This window comes from Arachis ipaensis, chromosome B10 (assembly GCF_000816755.2).
Source record: "Arachis ipaensis cultivar K30076 chromosome B10, Araip1.1, whole genome shotgun sequence".
Taxonomy (NCBI): Eukaryota; Viridiplantae; Streptophyta; class Magnoliopsida; order Fabales; family Fabaceae; genus Arachis; species Arachis ipaensis.
Window position 1 is genome coordinate 23762553 of NC_029794.2, and position 7190 is coordinate 23769742.

Sequence of the window (7190 nt, forward strand, 5' to 3'; positions counted from 1 at the left end):
ACTGAGATTTGCAAGGTGACCATAGCTTGCTTCATACCAACAATCTCCGTGGGATTCGACCCTTACTCACGTAAGGTATTACTTGGACGACCCAGTGCACTTGCTGGTTAGTTGTATCGAAGTTGTGACAAATTATGAGTGTGTAATTACGATTACGCGCACCAAGTTGCTCACGTTGCCAGGGATTGTTCGAGCCTGGACATCACAATTTCGTGCACCAAGTTTTTGGCGCCGTTGCCGGGGACTTAATTGTTCCTGTTTGGCGCCAAGAATCGTCTGAGATCCCAATCCCGGCAACAACACCAAGTTTTTGGCGCCGTTGCCGGGGATTGTTTAAGTTTGGACAACTGACGGTTCATCTTGTTGCTCAGATTAGGTAATTTTCTTTTCGTTTTGTTTTCTTTTCAAAAATTTTTCAAAAATATTTTCAAAAAAATTTTTCATCTGTTTTCGAAAAAAAAAATAATAAAAATATTTTCAAAATTTTATTCAAAATTTTTAAGAATGAATTCTAGTGTTTCATGAAGCATGTGAAGCCTGGCCAGCTGTAAAGCCATGTCTAAATTTATTTGGACTGAGGCTTGCAATTTGTTATCAAGAGCAAGCTAGTTGTTGCTAATCAACCTGCTGTTGATCCTCAATCACCTGCTGAAGCTTGGCTGGCCATTGGCCATGTCTAGTGTTTTGGACCGGAGCTTTCATTGAAAGCTTGGCTGGCTAGTGAGCCATGTCTAATTCCTGGACTGAAGCTTTAGACTAAGAATGCAAGATTCCTGGAATTCATATTAAAAATTTTGGAATCCTTATTTTCCTTTTTTCAAATTAATTTTCGAAAAAAAAAATTACAAAAAAATTAGAAAATCATAAAAATCAAAAATATTTTTGTGTTTCTTGTTTGAGTCTTGAGTCATATCATAAGTTTGGTGTCAATTGCATGTGCATCTTGCATTTTTCGAAAATTTCATGCATTCATGGTGTTCTTCATGATCTTCAAGTTGTTCTTGGTAAGTCTTCTTGTTTGATCTTGATGATTTTTTGTTTTGTGTCTTTTCATGTTTATCATATGCATTCTTGAATTCTTAGTGTCTAAGCATTAAAGAATTCTAAGTTTGGTGTCTTGCATGTTTTCTTTGCATTAAAAATTTTTCAAAAATATGTTCTTGATGTTCATCATGACATTCATAGTGTTCTTGGTGTTCATATTGATATTCATAGCATTCTTGCATGCATTCATTGTTTTGATCTAAAAATTTCATGCATTGCATCATTTTTCTTGTTTTTCTCTTTCATTATAAAATTCAAAAAAAAAAATATCTTTCCCTTTTTCTCTCATCAAATTCGAAAATTAAGTTGACTTTTTCAAAAATTTAAAAAAAAAAAAATCAAAGTTGTTCCTTATGAGTCAAATCAAATTTTCAATTTGAAAATCTTATCTTTTTCAAAATCTTTTTCAAAAATCAAATCTTTTTCAAAATTCTTAGTTATTTTCGAAAATTAAAAAAATATTTTGCAACAATTTAAGTTTGGTGTTGTGATAAGCGGATAATTTATACGCTTTTTGGCATTGTTTTTAGTATGTTTTTAGTAGGATATAGTTACTTTTAGGGATGTTTTCATAAGTTTTTATGTTAAATTCACATTTCTGGACTTTACTATGAGTTTGTGTGTTTTTCTGTGATTTCAGGTATTTTCTGGCTAAAATTGAGGGACTTGAGCAGAAATCAGATTCAGAGGTTGAAGAAGGACTGCTAATGCTGTTGGATTCTGACCTCCCTGCACTCAAAGTGGATTTTCTAGAGCTACAGAACTCGAAATGGCGCGCTTCCAATTGCGTTGGAAAGTAGACATCCAGGGCTTTCCAGCAATATATAATAGTCCATACTTTGGCCAAGAATAGACGACGTAAACTGGCGTTCAACGCCAGCCTTCTGCCCAAATCTGGCGTCCAGCGCCAGAAAAGGATCCAAAACCAGAGTTGAACGCCCAAACTGGCACAGAAACTGGCGTTCAACTCCACAAATGGCCTCTGCACGTGCTACACTTAAGCTCAGCCCAAACACACACCAAGTGGGCCCAGGAAGTGGATTTATGCATCAATTACTTACTCATGTAAACCCTAGTGACTAGTTTATTATAAGTAGGACCTTTTACTAGTCTTTTTGACCATCTTTGGTCTCAGTTTTAATCCATTGTTCATCTTAGGAGACTATTGATCTCGTTTAGGGGGCTGGCCATCTCGGCCATGCCTGGACCTCCACTTATGTATTTTCATACGGTAGAGTTTCTACACTTCAAAGATTAAGGTGTAGAGCTCTGCTGTTCCTCAGATTAATGCGACGACCCAGTGCACTTGCTGGTTAGTTGTATCGAAGTTGTGACAAATTATGAGTGTGTAATTACGATTACGCGCACCAAGTTGCTCACGTTGCCAGGGATTGTTCGAGCCTGGACATCACAATTTCGTGCACCAGTGATTCATATAAATATGAGATATTTTATGTTTCCCTCAAATAAACTGTAACTTATATAATATGAAATTACTTGAACTAAAAGAATTATTTAGGCGATGAAATATTTTGGACAATTGCAAATAGTTAGTGGGGAATTTGAACATACAATCAGGAGAGACCTAAGATAATTTCCATTTTCAACACAACCAAACATAGGCAAACCGTGGCGCGCGTGTGTGTATATATATATAGAGGGAGAAGGACAAATTAGTCCTTGACTTTTTATCCCGCAGACATTTTAGTCCCTGACCATTGAAAAATACTTTTAAGTCCCTGACGTCCTTAAAAGTTGGACGGATTAGTCCCTCCAACCATAAGCCACCGTCAGACCTAACGGAAAAGGCTGACGTGGCTTCCCCTCTACTTATCTAGTATTACGGCTTTCCACGTGACACGTTAGTGGGAATGGAGCTTTTTGAAAAATGGACACATAAGTCCCTGTCGTTGAAAACGATGTCGTTTTGTGTGCAGCAAGAGAGGAAGGGAAGAAATGGCTTTGGCATTCACCATAATGACACTGAACCTTGTTCTTCGGATGGCAATGGTGGCCACCAACATCCTCTCACTCTATCACCTCTCTTCAACTCTCCAATCGCCAAAATCCCCCAAACCACCCACTCCCATCCCCGACCAGCTCCTCCACCAGCTCCACACAATACGCGCCTCCATCAACCACCTCACGCGCCTCCAACACTCCACTGACACAACCACCACCTCCTCCACCATCCCACCAGATCTACTCCTACACTCCCACCTCAACCCGATAGCCTCTTCCTGCGACAACCACCCTGACCTCCTCCACAAGTACATGTCCTACACTCCCTTCTCCCTTTGCCCCTCCGACTCTGACCTCGCCGAATCTCTTATCCTCTGTGGCTGCCACCCCCTCCCCGCCGCCGCTGCTTCTCCCGATCCGCGCCGCACAAACCCTCATCCCCTCTCCCTCAAGACCCTTTCCCTTCTTCACTCCCCGATTCCTCTGTAATTTGGGACCATTACCCTTGCAAATCCTTCGATTGCTTCCACCGCCAAAACCCTAACCTAGGCTTCAACCCTTCCTCCGATTCGTCCAAGTTCATAACCTACAAGACCGATCTCGATCTCCCGATCTCGCAGCTCTTCCAGATCGCCAAGTCTGCAAAGTCAGTTATCTGGCTAGGCCTCGACGTCGGTGGCGGCACCGGGTCATTCGCCGCCACGATGAAGCTTCGCAACGTGACAGTTGTGATGACTATGAGCGTGGGTGCGCCATACAGCGAGGCGGTGGCGCTGAGGGGGCTTGTGTCACTTCACGTGTCGCTGCAGCAGCGGCTGCCTGTGTTCGACGGAGTGGTGGACCTTGTGCGGTACGGGCGTGCCGTGAACCGATGGATTTCGGTGACGATGATGAAGTTCTTGCTATTTGATGTGGATAGGGTTTTGAGAGGTGGAGGGTACTTGTGGATTGACAGATTTTTCAGCAAAGGGGTGGACCTTGAAAAGCTGTATGCGCCATTGATTGAAAAATTAGGTTGCAAAAAGGTGAAGTGGGCCACTGGGAATAAAGCTGATGCTAGTGGCATCAAGAATGCTGAGGTTTTTCTCACTGCATTGTTACAGAAGCCTACTTCAAGATGATCAACTTAAAGCTTGCTTCTTTACTTCTTCACTTACACAAGGATGAGGGCAGCACACAAAACGACGTCGTTTTGAGCGACAGGGACTTATGTGTCCATTTTTCAAAAGCTCCATTCCACTAACGTGCCACGTGGGAAGCCGTGATACCAGGTAAGCAGAGGGGAAGCCACGTCAGCCTTTTCCGTTAGGTCTAACGGTGGCTTATGGACGGAGGGACTGATCCGTCTAACTTTTAAGGACGTCAGTGACTTAAAAGTATTTTCCAATTGTTAGGGACTAAAATGTCCGCGGAGTAAAAAGTCAGGGACTAATTTGTCATTTTCTCAAAGTAAAAAACAGATATAGCTATAATGACTCATCATTATGTCCCTTTAGAAACATATATTAGGTAAATTACAGAAGGAAACATCTATTATTTATTACACATTATTAAATTTACAACTAAAAAATGATATATGTCACTCTTTTATTGCAATTAAAATTAAATATTTTTTAAATTAAAGACTTTTTTCCTCTTTCTTTTCCCTTCTCTATCTCTCTCATTCTTTCACTCACTCTATCTCTTTTATATATTATTATCAATGACTAATTACAAATTTAAAAATCAAAATATGCAACATGACATTACTTCAAATATTAAAATTGAGATAAAATATTTCTCTCTAATATTAATAAACTCCCTTCCTGCATTCGATTATCTACCTTTTTACCTTTTTCTATTTTTCTCTACTATTTTCACTTTATATATAATTTATAATTTATATTTTATATTAATAATTTGACAAATCAAAATGTGTCACTAGATATTTCATCATTAATAGAAAAATAAAAACATTAAAAATTTTTATTCAACAAATCAAGAAACTTAAGGTAGGAAAAAAAAAACAACCAACAGTAGTGAAAGTTCTTGAAAGAGCTAAAAAAGAAATCTTAATACAAAGATATAAATCTTTAAAAGAATCTCTACCGAAGTCTCTGGAATATCATCAAAGTAACAGATGTTGATTTGATTGTATAAACTTAGAAGGAATTGGTTAATAAAGATGAGGCAAGAGAAACTATTAGTTCTAAAGTTACGGTGATAGAGGCGGAAGCTCCCTCGGCATATCATGTGGCACCAAGGAGGAAAGCTCCGAGCCAAGTTTCTGGCTCGGATGCAGCTTGGTGTTTCGCCGGTGAGTGTGGGAATGGATGGAACAACAGTAAAAAAAAACGTGGTAGGCCAAGAAAATATGGACCGAATGGGTCTGATAACATGGCATTGTAGCCATTGCCAATTTCTTCTTCGGTCTCACCTTTTAAAGAATTTTCGAGCTTTCACTCAAGTGGCAAGTACTCAAAGACTACTATATTTAAATTATTCATTAGTAATACTAATATTGTGATTAAAAGTTAGAATCAAGATTCAGTTATGAAAATAATTACTAAATCTTATAATTTGATTTTTTTTTATTTACGGAGACTCTGGTCTTTTTAGTCGCCTGAAACTTTTGTCCCTAAGGATTTTTTTTTTGTAAAAGTAGTGTGATTTTATAAGTCTTTTATGCCATAATTTATAATATCAGAACAAAACTGACATAATTTTAAAATATTTATATTTCGATAATGTTATTACGGATAAAAGTACTAGAAATCAAATAATTGTATAATGAGAAAAAGCAGATTCTAACTTCTCCACAAACTGACGCTACACATTACTATTAAATGTCTTAAGATAGAAAAGCCTTAGGCTCGAAATGAAATGGTGGTGGTTTAAATAGAATAAGCAAAAACTGTGAATACATTTAGCATACTATAGAAGCTTATTACAGGTTCAGAACAGCTTAAACTAATAACCTTGCTAAGAGAGCTACCTACAAAATTGAAACAACTACTTTCTTCCAAGATAAGCATAACCAAATATGAACTTCGTTCCATGTTCATTTAACTTTACCATTGCAAGTTTTCATGCTAAATCACTTCTTTGTTCTAAGATGCACTTAGACTCATTAGTATACGCATTCATATAATTTATGGTTGCAAATTTCAATGTTAAAAACTCTTCTAAAGTTTGATCACAAGTGAAATAACTAATTACCTTTTCTCATCTAATGCATCAAGAGCTTGTTGGAGCAGAGTCTCCTGATCAACGTGCACCTATTCGTTGCCTGTCCAGGCACTCAATGATGAACTCACACTACCCTCATGGCCTCATCATCACTGTCCAACAATATTGCAGCATTCTTCCATTGAGAAATATTACCTACCTCAAAACAAAACTAAACAAAAAACAGCACTCAATTCTCCCGCCAAACAACATCATATCCTAAAATGGTAGTACTCAATATGCAACATTCAACATAACACATTAAATTCACTAAAATTAACATAGCAAATTAGCAATAATGAACCTTCACATTACTAGCTGAAATTGCATGCACCCGCCATAATAGTCCCTTATATTTTATTTTGCAATTCTTTCATTGGTCAAAACTCAAAGATAGTCCACATGAATAATCACATACATTTATTCATTAATAAAGAAAATCTAAGGTTTTGATTGGTTTAGAAGATACTTTTTTATCCCTATATGAGACCTAATCAAAATTTCCAATTTAGGAGTTTGACAAATAATGATGAAGACTTGAAGAGCTATCGTATAACACATGTCGTTACTCATCATAAACAGATACATATTCTTCTACACTTTTGTTCGATGATAACGTAAAACTTTAAGAATTTATATCATTAATTATATAAGTTAGCACCTTATTCCTAGTAAAAAAAATATACACTATCTATTTATAGAAAAAGATTAATTTTTTTCTCTGAAAGTGAAACTTTAATAAACCCACCACAACACAGCAGCAACCATAAAAGTGAAAAATACAGCAAAATCAAAGAGGAGACCACAACCTACCAGAATCTGAGGCACCAACCACGGTAAAGCTTGCAGACTGGAGTTGAATCGCGCCTTCAAGCTCAGGGACCAGGAAGAATGGTGACGGCAGGGAGAAGAAGGGAGACGGTGGCGCTGGCGAAGAGGGGAATGGTGGGGTAGTGTCGAAGAGGGGAATGGTGGGG

The 7190-nt window shown here is 37.9% G+C and overlaps 1 long non-coding RNA gene and 1 pseudogene across 2 annotated transcripts in view; one reads left to right on the top strand and one right to left on the bottom strand.

The window, feature by feature from the left end:
* LOC110267928 overlaps positions 1-7184 on the bottom strand; it is a 15090-nt gene extending 7906 nt beyond the window's left edge. The window contains exons 1-2 of one of the 2 annotated variants that reach the window (XR_002355903.1): positions 7027-7184; positions 6205-6385 (exon numbers count right to left, since the gene is read on the bottom strand). This is a non-coding gene — a long non-coding RNA (uncharacterized LOC110267928). Of the gene's footprint in view, positions 1-5858; positions 6386-7026 lie in introns of those variants that run through there. The other variant, XR_002355902.1, reaches the window with a different exon arrangement.
* LOC107623058 lies at positions 2959-4343 on the top strand (annotated as a pseudogene).